Source organism: Loxodonta africana, chromosome 15, assembly GCF_030014295.1.
Source record: "Loxodonta africana isolate mLoxAfr1 chromosome 15, mLoxAfr1.hap2, whole genome shotgun sequence".
Classification (NCBI taxonomy): domain Eukaryota; kingdom Metazoa; phylum Chordata; class Mammalia; order Proboscidea; family Elephantidae; genus Loxodonta; species Loxodonta africana.
In genome coordinates, this window is record NC_087356.1 from 41,591,983 (window position 1) to 41,607,948 (window position 15,966).

General features: G+C 42.4%; 1 long non-coding RNA gene across 1 annotated transcript in view; it reads right to left on the reverse strand.

Moving 5' to 3' along the window:
- Positions 1 to 5,090: 5,090 nt before the first annotated feature.
- LOC111747779 (uncharacterized) overlaps positions 5,091 to 15,966 on the reverse strand; it is a 100,481-nt gene continuing 89,605 nt past the window's right edge. The window contains exon 6 of the long non-coding RNA XR_002783736.2: positions 5,091 to 11,469. This is a non-coding gene — a long non-coding RNA (uncharacterized LOC111747779). The remainder of the gene's footprint in view (positions 11,470 to 15,966) is intronic.

Here is a 15,966-nt window from a genome sequence, read left to right on the forward strand (position 1 = left end):
TATCCTTTCATGAACACTTCATGGTTAGTGGAAAAAGAAAAAAAAAAAAACCCATTGCCGTTAAGTAGATTCCGACTCATAGCGACCCTACAAGACAGAGTAGAACTGCCCCATAGGGTTTCTAAGTAGTGCCTGGTGGATTCAAACTGCCAACTTTTTAGTTAGCAGCCATAGCTCTTAACCACTATGCCACCAAGGTCTCATGGTCAGGGAAGGGGCACCTAAAGGGAAAGACTGATGCAAAGCTTGCTCTGGGCTCTGCCCCCAATCCTGAACCAACCCCTAGACCACTGGAATCCCTTTTTTTTTTTTTCATTATAGTGATATACATACAACAAAACACATTTCATCAATTCCTACACGTACACTTCAGTGACATTAACTACATTCTTCAAATTGTGTAACCTTTCTTGCTATCTTTCGTCCAATTATCCCACCACCACTAATGCACACCATACATTCAAGGCACTCTAAGCAAAAAACCCACTTTCCCCTCCTTCCAGGCCCGGGTAACCACTAATTTCTCACGGTTTCTATATATTTGCTTATTTCATATAAGATATAGCATATAGTATTTGTCCTTTTGTGTCTGACATTTCGCTCATCATAAAGTCCTCTTGGAATCACTTTTAAGTTTGAATTATAGATATATATATATTTTATCGGACATTACCACCACATGGTATTAAACCGAAAAGGGATAAAAGAATATAATACAAAGAAAAGCAAGTCCCCCTCCCACACCTGCCACTCAGCTGCCCCCATTCTCCTCCCCAGAGGCAAGCAGTTTGTGTATCTTTCCAGAGACAGCCTAGATTAACTGCTGGATTTTCGATTATCTGAGCTCACAAGGTCACATCTTGCTTAACTTTTAACCTAGGAATGAGGAAGGACACATTCCCCATGGAACATTCCTTGGGAATGACCAGGAGAGAAGAAACCCTTCCCCCAAGAGGCCCACATTCCAGTTCTCCCCCCTTCACCTCTTACTTCAGTGGATGCCCAAGGCAGAAGTGAAGGACAGATGGAACTGGTCTCATTTCTTCCAAAAGGAATCTGAGGAGCCAGGATGTTAAGGATCCCTCAAGGTCACACAGCTAGCTGGGGTACCCCAGTTTTCCCATCCTAGTATCCTATTGAATATTAGAATCAATTGGTATTAAAATGAAATTTATATTATGTGATTGTAATATCCATCCTAATATCTTCTCTCTGCCTTGTAAATGACCTTGAGCTCTTAAATATCTCATTGCTGCAACAAGGCGAGGGGCATCTCAAGGGCAGTGTCAAGGACTCTTTTTCTGTCACCCCCTCAGAGCTGGGCTCTGAGCTGGGCCCCTGAGCAGCCCCTCAGCAGTGGTCAAGGATACTGGATGAATCAAGCCAGAGAGGCACAGGGTCTGCCGTTCTGCCAGGGGCATCAGGAAACCCTGAGGTTTGCTATCTGGGTCCATGTGCATCCCTGACCACCAAACACACCGGCACTCAGATCCTGTGCCTCATTAGCTCTTATCTGCACGGTTGGCTTAGTTAGTGCCCCGGTCTGGGCCAAGGCCGTGGGTTGGACTCCAGGGGTGGAATCATTCTGTGGCAAAACATTCTGTTCTTTATCCATGAACTGTACAGAGTGTTGCAAATTACAACTGAATGACAAAAGAGATGGACCCTCGTGAAACGCAAAGTACACAGATCTCCAGCCCAAGAGGTGACTTCCTTTGTGATAGCCTCCTTCTCCCAATCCTTCCCCCAACGTCGTTCAGTAATCCTTGTTTTTCTTCTGGGGTGAACTCTGGTCTACCCTCCCATTCTGTGTTTTGTACAAAGGTTAACTTCAGTAAAGATGGGCTCTCTCTAAATGCCACAGAGTGCCCAGAGCCTTTAGGTTCTCAGAAAACATAAGAAGAAGGGAGAGTGACTTTAGAGGGTAGGAATTGTGCCTGTTTGGTGATCCAGCAGGAACAAAGGAGAGACTTTTTTATTTGTCTCAGAGAATAGAAAGTAGCTGCTGTGCCTGTTTGTGAGTTCAGGGTCAGTTCTAGGGGGTGTGTGTGGACATCATTGAAACAGGGAACCATGGGGAGGCAGGATCTGGTAGACTGGTCGTGAATCAGAAGGGGCTGCTGACTTGAGAGGATCTGGAAGGCCTTGCTGCTGAAGGGAGAAGAGCAGGTGGAAGTTGGGGGTGGGGCTGGAATCAGACAGGGGGGTTCCCAAGTATAGAGAAGGGCTAGGGAATGGCAAGTCTAAGGTGCAAGTGGGTCAAAGAGAAGGAATCTGGAAGCTCCCCTCAAGTGTTTTGCTACCACCTGAAAGTTAATATACTTACAAAAGAACTCGTCTGCTTAAACAGCTGACTCACTCTCCCATTTCATCATTTGGAGACATCACCATCCTAGTGGGTCAGAGCACCAGGTCTGGGGCCAGAATCTCACCTGGCTTTCACCAGGTTCCCCAGGGAGCAAAGATCTATTGTGGAATCTTAGATGGCACCTGTCTGCTTGGAATTCCAATTTTGGCCTCCGGTCATGTCCTGCTCCTCCCTTTCCCCTCTTCCATGCCTTGTTCCCTTTCAGTTTCCACCACGGGTGGCTATGTGAGGTCAGGGTGAGCCTAACTGGGGAGAGGAGGTGACCCTTGCATTAAACTGGATGGAATTGGTTTGTTCAACCATTGATCATTGAAAATTGGCGGCCTTTCGTTGTTAGGTGCCATCGAGTTGGTTCCGACTCATAGCGACCCAGTATACAACAGAACGAAACACTGCCTGGTCCTGCGCCATCCTCACAATCATCGTTATGCTTGAGCCCATTGTTGCAGCCACTATATCAATCCATCTCGTTAAGGGTCTTCCTCTTTTTCGATGACCCTTTACCAAGCATGATGTCCTTCTCCAGGGACTGGTCCCTCCTAATAACATGTCCAAAGTATGTAAGACAAAGTCTCGCCATCCTTGCTTCTAAGGAGCATTCTGGCTGTATTTCTTCCAAAACAGTTTCTTCTAGCGGTACTTCCTCCAAAACAGATTCTTCTGGCAGTCCATGATATATTCAATATTCTTCGCCAACACCGTAATTAAAGGCGTCAATTCTTCTTCTGTCTTCCTTATTCATTTTCACATGCATATGAGGCTATTGAAAATACCATGGTTTGGGTCAGGCACACCTCAGTCTTTAAGGTGACATCTTTGCTCTTTAGCACTTTAAAGAAGTCTTTTGCAGCAGATTTACCCAATGCAATGAGCCGTTTGATTTCTTGACTGCTGCTTCCATGGGCGTTGATTGTGAATCCAAGTAAAATGAAATCCTTAACAATTTCAATCTTTTCTTCATTCTTTAATATAGCCATAATGGTACCATTCCTCCAGGGAAATTGTTGATAAAGTGCTAACAGAATCACCCCCTCATAGACTGGATTCAGTCTGTCAATGATACTAGCAATAGCAACAACAAGGTTTCATGTTTATTGAACACATATGATTCGTCAAGCCCTAGGCTAAGCCGGAAAGATGCATTATCCCTTAGTCCTTACCCAACCCTGTGAGTTCAGTAGTGTGGTTACCATCATCTTCTGGAGGAGAAATTAGCCCAAGGTCAGACAGAAAGCAGTAAAGCTGGGATTCAAACCCGGGTCTGAATTAATCGTGGCATGTAACCACTGTTTTTTCCACCCTCAATCCTTCCTCTTCCTTCCAAAAATCAACAGTAGTCAGAGCCCCTATCCCTCCCACCCCAGACTCCCCCAACAGCCACATACCTAAATAGTACCCTGTCCTTCAGCCTTTCACTAGCTTCAATCCATTCTCTAGAAAACACAATGAAGTTTATGTTCTTTGTATAATTATAACACAATACATGCTCAACCTAGAAAATAGGAAAATCTAAAAAAAAAAGTAGAAAGAAAAAAAGTTACCAGGCACCCAGAATCCAGAGGACACCATGGTTAGTATGTTGTTATTTTATTTCAGTCTTTTTTTTTTTTTAATGACATTTGTACATAATAGATATTATAATCTGGGTCACTAGTCACAAGTATTTGGTTCTAATCCCAACACAAGAGAAGAGAAGGTGTGTAATGGATATTGAAAGCTGGGCAGGCTTTGGATAGATGCAAGACAGACAAGCAGGAATGGACAAGGACTATCTGAGGAATGGGAGAGGGAGGTGGCTGTCTTGACAAGAACACTGGGGAAAAGTGAGATAAGATTGGAGGCAAGTGTGGAGAGCTATGAACAATAGCTGAGTCTGAGGAATTTGGACTCAACAAAGGAAGCTTCCAAAGATTCTTGAGCGTGGGCTGGAGACATCGTAGGAAGGGAGACTACTCAGGAATAAAGCGTTCTTATCATCAGAGATAATTCAGAGGCAGAAGCAATAGAACTGAATGTAGAGGTCTTAGGAAAGGGAGGAGATCACTCTCAAGGTGAATGACTGTGTAACTGGGACAAAAGTGGTGGCATTACCGAGACCCAGAAAGAGGATAAAGGTATCTGGGGTGCTCAATCATGGATGCTGAGAGTTAGCTCAGGGCAGCTCTGTAAACTGCAGTGTCCTGAGGCTGAGTGTCAGATGGCTCTCTGAGGAGAAACTGGTGAGGGAAACGGAAGGGTGAGAAAGGAACACAGGGCACTTCAGTCAGGACCCTCCAGTGACTCTGCACTCACTTGCCTGGCCTCTAGGGCCCACCACACCCCAGGTCTACTTACCTCCTCCTGCTGTCCTTCTGCCTCCACTCAGGAAAGCCCTCTACTCCCTATGGACTAGTGCCCTTCAGCACTAATTTTTCATGCCACACCACTTAGCTGGCCTCCATGTGCTGGGCTGGAATCTTCCTGAATGGTTTCCCATGTATTGCTCCCTAACAGCATTGTCAGCTCCAGGGGGGTTCTTGCTATGCCTGGAGCCACAGCCATGGGCACAGAGCCGAAGCTTCATAAAAGTTTTTTGACTTGACTTGCCTTTTCCACTCTTCTCTCTTCATCCAATACCAATTACTTTGTCAGTCAGCTTTACTCTCTGCCAATGGCTGAGCTTGACTCTGAGAGTTGCGGGTAACCTTGGGTTATCAACTGTTGTTGACTAGGGCAGACTTAGAAAAAAAAAAAAAATTTTTTTTTTTTACTTAGCCATGTGAGGCTGGTTTCTAGTACAGACTCCTCCAATAGCTACCTGTCATTGTTGGTTGTGTTACTGGGTGGAAACCCCAGGTTTTCACTCCGCATGACGTGTTGGGCAATAGAAAAGAGACCAGGGTGGGAGAACAAGAAAGGTACCTTTATTTCGTTGTACAAGGAAAGGAGTCATAGGGAGCTGTTGCTGCCAAGACTGCTCACCAAGGATGGGCAGGCAAGTAACATTTAAAGGGGTTTACAAGTAGGGAGTTCATACAAGTTATGTCAGCAACATTCTTAAACATATTATGCAGGCGCAATGGTGTTTACATATAACCTCCAAGCAAAAGCAGGATTCAAATGCAAAGCTGGGTGGAGTGGAGCCCAGCAAAGGAAACAATTTTTTAATACAACACTGTGGTGGCTCTGTCTCAGCTGTCATCAAGTCGATTCTGACTCATGGTGACCCCATGTGCTGCACAGTAGAACTCCTCCATGTGGTTTTTTGGCTGTAATCTTTTTTTTTTTTTTTGTGCTTTAAGTGAAAGTTTACAAATCAAGTCAGTCAGTCACACAAAATTTATATATGCTTTTTTTTTTTTACATACTCCTAATCACTTTCCCCCTAATGAGACAGCCCGCTCCTTCCCTCCACTCTCTCTTTTCGTGTCCATTCTGCCAGCTTCTAACCCCCTCTGCCCTCTCATCTCCCCTCCAGATAGGAGATGCCAACATAGTCTCAAGTGTCTACTTGATCTAAGAAGCTCATTCTTCATCAGCATCTTTTTCTATCCCATTGTCCAGTCCAATCCCTGTCTGAGAGTTGGCTTTGGGAATGGTTCCTGTCTTGGGCTAACAGAAGGTCTGGGGACCATGACTTCCGAGGTCCTTCTAGTCTCAGTCAGACCATTAAGTCTGGTCTTTTTATGAGAATTTGGGGTCTGCGTGCCACTGCTCTCCTGCCCCCTCAGGGGTTCTCTGTTATGTTCCCTGTCAGGGCAGTCATCGGTTGTGGCCAGGCACCATCTAGTTCTTGTCTCAGGCTGATGTAGTCTCTGGTTTATATGGTCCTTTCTGTATCTTGGGCTCATAATTACCTTGTGTCCTTGGTGTTCTTCATTCTCCTTTGATCCAGGTGGGTTGAGACCAATTGATGCATCTTAGGTGGCCGCTTGCTAGCATTTAAGACCCCAGATGCCACTCTCCAAAGTGGGATGCAGAATGTTTTCTTAATAGATTTCATTATGCCAATGGACTTAGATGTCCCCTGAAACCATGGTCCCCAAACCCCCGCCCCTGCTATGCTGGCCTTCCAAGCATTCAGTTTATTCAGGAAACTTCTCTGCTTTTGGTTTAGTCCAGTTGTGCTGCCCTCTCCTGTATTGTGTGTTGTCTTTCCCTTCACCTAAAGTAGTTCTTATCTACTAATTAGTGAATACCCTTCTCCCTCCCTCCCCACTCGTAACCATCAAAGAATATTTTCTTCTCAGTTTAAACTATTCCTTGAGTTCTTATAATAGTGGTTTTATACAATATTTGTCCTTTTGCAGCTTACTAATTTCACTCAGCCAGATGCCTTCCAGATTCCTCCATGTTGTGAAATGTTTCACTGATTCATAACTGTTTTTTATCGATGCGTAGCATTCCATTGTGTGAATGTACCATAATTTATTTACCCATTCATCCATTCATGGGCACCTTGGTTGCTTCCATCTTTTTGCTATTGTAAACAGTGCTGCAGTGAACATGGGTGTGCGTGTATCTGTTCATGTAAAGGTTCTTATTTCTCTAGGATATATTCCAAGGAGTGGGATTGCTGGATCATATGGTAGTTCTATTTCTAGCTTTTTAAGGAAGCACTGAATTGATTTCCAAAGTGGTTGCGCCATTTTACATTCCCACCAGCAGTGTATAAGTGTTCCAGTTTCTCCACAACCTCTCCAACATTTATTTTGTGTTTTTTTAATTAATGCCAGCCCTTTAGGAATGGGGCCCAGAAATGTGTGTTTGAACAAGCCCTCTGGGAGATTCTGGTACGTGCTTAACTTTTAAGAACCAAACCCATTGCTGCTGAGTTGATTCCAACTCATGGTGACCCCATGGGTGATATTTCAGATGTAGATCACCAGAACTGTCTCCTGAGGAGCCTCTGGAAGGACTCCAACTGCCAAACTTTCAGTTAGCCACCAAGCGAGTTGACTGTTTGGACCACCCAAAAACTCCTAACTTTTAAGAACCACTGCTATAAAGGACCACTCAGATTTTCCAAGGTGGGCACCTCTCAAAGAAGATGACTGGTTCAGAGCCAAGCAAGGACAACTCACAGACAACACTGGGCTGAGTGTACTTGCTGGTTCACTCTTCCCCACTCTGCCTGCTTGGCTGTCATTGTTCAAGCATCTCTTCAGTGGCAAATGCTACAGGGGCCCCAGTGTGCACCACATGTCCTCAGGGATCCTTTCAGGTTTCAGCATTCCTGTAGGAGAGGCATGACCCTTTATTTCCCCATCTGACTCATGACCTGCAAAGTAACTTCCACCTTTGCCTTCAGCCTTCTTCCCTCTGCCCCATAATTGTAAACCTTGGGAGAAAATAAATGTTGTGGACTCCAAAAAAAAAAAAAAAAAATTAATGCCAGCCTTGTTGGAGTGAGATGGAATCTCATTGTACTTTTAATTTGCATTTCTCTAATGGCTAATGATTGTGAGCATTTCCTCATGTATCTGTTAGCTACCTGAATGTCTTCTTTAGTGAAGTGTCTGTTCATATCTTTTGCCCATTTTTTAATTGGGTTGTCTTTTTGTAGTTGAGTTTTTGCAGTATCATGTAGATTTTAGAGATCAGGCGCTGATCAGAAATGTCATAGCTAAAAACTTTTTCCCAGTCTGTAGCTAGTCTTTTTACTCTTCTGGTGAAGTCTTTGGATGAGCATAGGTGTTTGATTTTTAGGAACTCCCAGTTATCTAGTTTTTCTTCTGCATTCTTAATGTTTTGTATACTGTTTATGCCATGTATTAAGGCTCCTAACATTGTCCCTATTTTTTCTTCCATGATCTTCATTGTTTTAGATTTTATATTTAGGTCTTTGATCCATTTTGAGCTTGCTTTTGTGCATGGAGGTATGGGTCTTGTTTCATTTTTTTGGAGATGGATATCCAGTTATGCCAGCACCATATGTTAAAAAGACTGTCTTTTCCCCATTTAACTGTTTTGGGGCCTTTGTCAGATATCAATTGCTCATATGTGGGTGGATCTATGTCTGGATTCTCAATTCTGTTCCATTGGTCTATGTACCTGTTGTTATACCAGTACCAGGCTGTTTTGACTACTGTGGCAATATAATAGGTTCTAACAGGTAGAGTGAGGCCTCCCACTTTGTTCTTCTTTTTCAGTAATGCCTTATTTATCTGGGGCCTCTTGGCTGTAATCTTAACGGAAGCAGATGGCTAGGCATTTTCTTCTGTGGTGCCACTGGGTGGGTTTGAGCTGCCAACCATCTAGAGCAGCTTTAATGTGTCCATGAATCTCCTGGGATTCTTGTTAAAATGCAGATTCTGGTCCAGTGGGCCTGGGATGGGCCAAAGATCCTACATTCCTAGCAAGCTACCAGCTGATACTGATGGGCCGCAATTTGACTAATGAGGACTTGGGTGACTTCGGGTAGTCAGTTTGATCTCTCTTGGCCCCAGTTTTCTCATCGCCAGATATGGCTCTGACCACTTCACTGGATTGCTAAAAGTATCACATGAAACAAAACAAAAACCAAAGGCACTGAACAAATGCCAAATGTCACCATCTAGCTAATGGGTTGCTGCAAGGATGAATGGAGCCCCTCATCAGCCCCTACCAATTCAGACCTGAGGTCTGCACTTGGCTCGTATCTTCGATTTTCATGCTTGCCCTGCTGTTTGATCCCATCTTACCCTGGGAATCTGGCATTGACCTTGAGCACAAGCTCCCCATCCCTTCTCATTGCTCCAGTTGGCCCCAAAACTGACTAGTTTTGATGTCTGTAACAGACTTCTGTACAGCAGACACTGGCCTCTTCCTGGTGGGGTTCCATTCTGCCCAATCTGTGTGATGGTTGTACACTCACTGCCAGCTTACAGCCAGAATCAACGGGTGACTGTGAAAGCCATCACCAACAGTGGGTGACTATGACACGGTAACTAACTAGGTATCTACATCAAGGTACGGGTAGAAGTTGAAAATCATTCTAGGTTTCAAGTCTGGGAGATGGAAGAGTGGTGAGTCATTCTGAAGCATTGAGCTTTGGGGTCAACTTTGGTCAGACATGGAAGCGGAACTGTCCCTCAGGCAAGTGTCCCTTAAGAGTTTAGGAGAGAATTCACATGAGATGTCATCGATGCAGCTGTCTTTTAAGTATGAGGTGAAGACCATGAGAATTGCATGTGCTTTTCAACACTTGGACTTTGTAGAACTGCTTAACTACACTCTGGAACTGCCCATCTCCAGATTTCTTAAGTAAATAGCAAATATTTTGTCGGTTTAAGTCACAGGTCACCACACTTTTTTGTAAAGGGTCTCTTAGCAAATATTTTAGGCTGAGTAGGCCATATCTGTATGGCAAGGATTTTAGGGACATCCGTAGAGATGTAATTGCTGAATCTAGAAAGTAGAGGAGATCTCCAATAACATGGAAAGAGAAAAGAGCAAAAAACTGAGAATTGGACATTTGGGGACATTTCTGTCCATCCATGAAACCAAAATACATTTTCAGGAGGGGTCATTCTGACCAGATTCTCAAACAGACTGTGTTCTCTCTCAGGTCCCAAAAGGCTTCCATCCGGGACCTATAATGGAGGGGGGTACAGAGTCAGGGCAGGAGGGCAGCCGGGCTTGGGCTTCACTTTCACAACAGGTCTCTGGACTCTTGATGTTTTCTCTAGATAGGATTATACATACAGTGACAAAGAGACCCAGAGAGGAATGAGAAAAAGACATTTATCAGTCAGATTTGAACTTGTGTCCTATTGACCGGCCCCACTGCCGTAATGCACAATGGATTCATATTTCATTAAAAATTCTGCGAAAAGTACTATATTTTATTGCACTTAAAAAAAATTTTTTTTATGCACTCTTTTATGTTAAAGCATTAGTTGGTTACAGGTGAACATTTAAAATATATCACAATTTTCTAATCCTGATCTGGCATTCTTTATTGTTTAATAAAAACCAAAACCAAACCCGCTGCCATCAAGTGGATTCCAACTCATAGCAACCCTATAGAACAGAGGAGAACTGCCCCACAGGGCTTCCAAGGCTGTAATCTGTATGGAAGCAGACTGCCATACCTTTCTCCCGCAGAGCAACTGGTGGGTTCAAACCGCCTACCTTTTCTTTCGGTTAGTAGCCAAGCACTTTAACCACTGCACCACCAGCACTCCTCTTATTTAATAAAGGGCCCGCCCTAAATCAGAAGAGGCCCAGGAGTCTCTGCCTCGGCGCCTATCCCTAGTAACTAAGAAGGCTAGCTCCTGTGGTCCTCAAGGGGGATTTAGCTGTGCAGGCTGAGTTACCAGCTGACTCTGCAGCTACCTCTGATCTGGGGTCTGGATTTGCCTGAACTCAAAATATCATTTTTTCTTTAACTCTACTGTTTACCTTAAGCTTAAGTGGTCCTCTTCTTTTAAAAGAAACTTGTTTTTTCTGATTATAAAATTAATCCGTTTATTATAGAAAACACGGAAATGTATAAGTAAAATAATAAAAATCACCTCTAATCAGTGATGTGGTGATGAAACTGCTCTCAAAAAGAAAGCTGTGATTCTTAGTGTTTGCCCATTTGTGTCGTGTAAATGCTCCCACCATGGGCAGTCTCAAGGTACCAATGTGACATCAGTGACTGCTGAGTAGGAAAGAGATGGGCACAGTCACCAGGCAGTGCAGTACAGTTGGTCTCCAGCACTTCACGGCCCCAATCCACCATCTAGCCATAGCCATCTTTGGGTATGTGGCAGCACTCACATTGACTATGCAACAGCCACTTCCTACCTTCTCTCTTACCCACCTCCATTGCAGCCAGGGGTGGTCACGTGACCTATGAACCAGTGCTGACCAATGAGCTTGAGAGGATATCTTCTTAGTGGATTTTAGAAAAGATTTTTCTCTTTCTGATAAATTTAAAGAAGTATGCTAATAACTGCCCTTGCATGCCTTCCTTGTCATTCTGCTGCTTCCTGCCTTTGGATGTGATCATGTGAGGATGTGATGCCTGGAGCTGATGCAGCCATCTTGTGACAATGAGGGGAAGACCATGAAAATTGCAGAGATGCCAAATCAACATCCGGATTTTGTGGAACTGCTGAGCTACACTCTGGAACTGCCGATCTCCAGATTTCCTGTTAAGTAAATAATAAATGTTTTTATAGTTTAAGTCACAAGTCACCACACTGTTTTTTGTACAGGGCCAGTTAGTAAATGTTTTAGGTCTAGTAGGCCATGTACTGTCTATCACAACTATTCAACTCTATTGCTGTAGCACAAAAACAGCCATAAAACCAGAGGCATATCTAAGGTATGGCAGGTATGGCACGAGCCCTGGGTGCCACTTGAAGGAGGGGACTACTGAGCAGTTTCTGTCAACCCTGTACAGCCAAATGTCCTTCCTCAAGCACAGTAGACATGGGCCCAGCAAGGGGGAAGCTAAGGGGCACAAGTCCAAGGGAGCGCCAGATGAGGTGCAGAATGATGTCTGAGGCACGACAAACATGAAAGGCACCTGACTGAAGCAGCTGGATGAGAAGGTGGAAGGCATTTCTGCTGATGAGCCGCCACTATCAATGTCTATACATATGGAAATTGGGGAGGGCACAACTTAGAGGTTGCCCCGCACACTCGCTACAGTCCTGAGAGGTGCAATTTCAGTGCTTGCCATAGGTGCTATTTTCCATGGATTCACCGTTGCATAAAACTCAATGCCATGGAGTCAATTCCAACTCATAGCAATCCCACGTACAACAAAACGAAATACTGCCTGGTCCTGTGCCATCCTTGAAATCAATGCTATGCTTGAGCCCACTGATGCAGCCACTATGTCAATCCATCTCCTCTTTTATATTTTTCAATTGAACTTTAGATGAAGGTTTAGACAACAAGCTAGTTTCTCATCAAACAGTACACACATTGTTGTATGACACTGGTTAACAACCCCATGACATGTCAGCACTCTTCCTTCTCAACCCTAGGTTCCCTATTACCAGCTTTCCTGTTCCCTCCTACTTTCCAGTCCCCGCCCCTGGGCTGGTGCGCCCCTTTAGTCTTGTTTTGTTCCATGAGCCTGTTCAATCTTTGGCTGAAGGGTGAACCTTAGGAGTGGCCTCATGACTGATCTGAAAGGGTGTGCAGGGTCTATACTCTCAGGGTTTCTCCAGTCTCTGTCAGGCCAGCAAGTCTGGTCTTTCTTTTTGAGTTTAGATTTCTGTTCTACATTTTTTTCCAGCTCTGTCTGGGACCCTCTATTGTGATCCCTGTCAGAGCAGTCAGTGGTGGTAGCCAGGCACCATCTCGTTGTACTGGACTCAGTCCGGTGGAGGCCGTAGTAGATGTGGTCCATTAGTGCTTTGGACTAATCTTTCCCTTGTATCTTTAGCTTTAAAGAAGCTATTATAGATATTGATATTATTATAGATATTGATATTAGGGGCTATTATAAATGGTATTGTTTTCCTGATTTCCTTTTCATTGTTCTCTTTATTGGTGTATAGGATCCAGCTGATCTTTGTATGTTTATTTTGTATCCTGCTACTCTGCTGAATCTTTCTATTAGTTCCAGTAGTTTTCTCATGGAGTCTTTTGGATCTTCTCAGTATCATATCATCCACAAATAGGGACAGCTTAACTTCTTCATTACCAATTTGGGTGCCATTTATTTCTGTTTCTTGCCTTATTGCTCTAGCTAAGACTTCCAACACAATGTCAAGTAGGAATGGTAATAAATGGCATCCTTGTCTTGTTCCTGTTCTCAACAGGAATGTTTTCAGCCTCTCTCCATTGAGAACAATGTTAGACGTTGGTTTTGCATAAAAAAAAAATTGCATAGGTGCCATTTATTACGTTGAGAAATTTCCCTTCTATGCCTATTTTATTGAGAGTTTTTTTTTTATCAGGAATGGGTGTTGGACTCTGTCAAATGCCTTTTCTGCATGGACTGAGATGATCATGTGATTCTTTTCTTTCCTTTTATTTATGTGGTGGATTACGTTGATGGACTTTCTAATATTGAACCATCCTTGCACAGCTGGTATGACTCCTACTTGGTGTATTATTTTTTTGATATGATGCTGAATTCTATTGGCTAAAATTTTGTTGAGAATTTTTGCATCCATATTCATGAGAGATATGGGTTGTTTTTTTTTGTGGTGTCTTTGCCTGGTTTTGGTATCAGGATTATGCTGGCTTCATAGAATGAATTTGGAAGCATCACTTCCTTTTCTATGTTCTAAAATAGTTTGAGTAGTACTGGTGTAAGCTGTTCTCTGAATGTTTGGTAGAATTCTCCAGCAAAGCCATCTGGGCCAGGGCTTTTTTTGGCTGGGAGTTTTTTTAAAATAAACTTTTCAATTTCTTGTTATGGGTCTGTTCAGATTTGCAACATCATTTTGTGTTAGTTTGGGTAGGTAGTGTGTCTCTAGAAATTTGTCCATTTCCTCTAGGTTTTCAAATTTGTTGGAGTATAGTTTTTCATAATACTCTGTTATGATCCTTATATTTCAGTTGGGTCTGTTGTAATGTCCCCCATTTCATTTCTTATTTGGGTTATTTGCATTCTCTCCTGTTTTTCTTTTGCCAGCTTGGCCAGCGGTTTGTCGATTTTGTTGATCCTTTCAAAGAAACAATGTTTGGTTTTATTGGTCCTTTCTATTGTTTTTCTATTCTCTATTTCATTTATTTCTGCTCTGGTCTTTATTATTTCCTTTCATCTGGTGGCTGTGGGCTTCTTTTGCTGTTCTATTTCTATTTGTTCAAGTTGTGTAACTAATGTTTTGATTTTGTCTCTTCTTTTTTCATGCGTGCATCTAGTGCTATAAATTGACCTCTGAGGACTGCCTTTGCTGTGTCCCAAAGGTTTTGGTATGATGTATTTTCATTCTCATTTGATTCTAGGAACTTTTTGATTCCATCTTTGACTTCTTCTATTACCCAGTGGTTTTTAAGTAGGCTGTTATTCAGTTTCCATGTAATTGATTTTTTTTTCCTTACCCTTCCTGTTGTTAATTTCTACTTTGATGGCATTGTGGTCAGAGAAGATACTTTGCATTATCTGAATGTTTTGGATTTTCTTGAGGGTTGCTCTGTGGCCTAAGATGTGGTCTATTCTGGAGAACGTTCCATGTGCGTTGGAAAAGAATATATACTTTGCAGCTGTTGGGTGGAGTGTTCTATATGTGTATATGAGGTCAAGTTGGCTGACTGTGCTCTTTAGCTCTTCTGTATCTTTGCTGAGTTTCATTCTAGATGTTCTGTCCTTTACTGAGAGTGGTGTGTTGAAGTCTCCTACTATTATTGTGGAACTGTCAATTTCTCTTTTCAGTGCTGTTAAGAGTTTGTTTTTTGTATTTTGGAGCCTTGTCATTGGGTGAGTAGATGTTTATTATGGTTAAGTCTTCATGAAGGATGATTACTTTAATCATTATATAGTGCCCTTCTTTGTCTTTTATGGTGGATTTTGTTTTAAAGTCTATCTTATCTGAGATTAGTATTGCCACTCTGGCTCTTTTTTTGTAGTTATTTGCTTGGTATATTTTTTTCCATCCTTTGATTTTTAATAAATTTATGTCTTTGTTTCTAAGGGGTGTCTCTTGTAGACAGGACAGTGATGGATCCTGTTTTTTTAATCCATTCTGTCACTCACCATCTCTTTATGGGTGCATTTAAGCCATTTACATTCAGTATAATGATTCTTTTTTTTTTTATATAATGATTGATGGATATGAGTTTATTGCTGTCATTTTGTAGTACTTTTTTTTATGGTGCTAACATTTTCTCTGTTCCTCTTACTCTCCTGTGCTGAGTTCCTTTTGTTTGTGGATTTCTTTTGTACATTTTGTTTTTATTGAGACTTTATGTTTTTCTTCTTTATTTTGATGAGTAGGTTTGTTAACTTTCTTTGTGGTTACCTTGAAATTTACCCTTATCTCCCTAGGTTTGAACCAGTCTGTTATTACTTGGTATCACCTTGCCTTCTTCTCCATTAGAAAGTTCTATACATATACCATTTATTTCCTCTTTTATTGTTCTGACATTGTTGTCATTTACAGATTAACCCCTCTGGTTCCCCATTGCAATTGTTTTGGTTTTGGATAGTCCTTGAGAGTTCATTTCCTAGGTTGGTAAATCTTGCATCCTAGATTCAGGCTGTGTTCTGATATTGTTTGTTTTCAGACTGAAGGACTCACTTCAATAAGTCTTGTAAGTTTGGTTTGGTTTTTACATATTCCCTTAATTTCTGTTTATCTGGAAATGTCCTAATTTCACCATCATATCTGAACAAAAGTTTTTCAGGATATATTATTCTTGGTTGGCAATTTTTTTCAAGGTTTTATATATGTCATCCCATTGCCTTCTTGTCTGCATTGTCTCTGCTGAATAATCAGAGCTTAGTCTTATTGTTTCTCCTCTGTATGTGACTTTGTTTTTCTTGAGCTGCTCACAGGATTTTTTCTTTGTCTTTGGTTTTAGCGAGAGTGACTATGATATGCCTTGGTGTTTTTCTTTTGGGGTCTATCCTATATGGGGTTCGTTGAGCTTCTTGGATGGTCAGCTTTTCCTCATTCATGATATTAGGGAAGTTTTCTGTCAGCAATTCTTCAATGATCTCTGTGTTTTCCCTTTTCTCT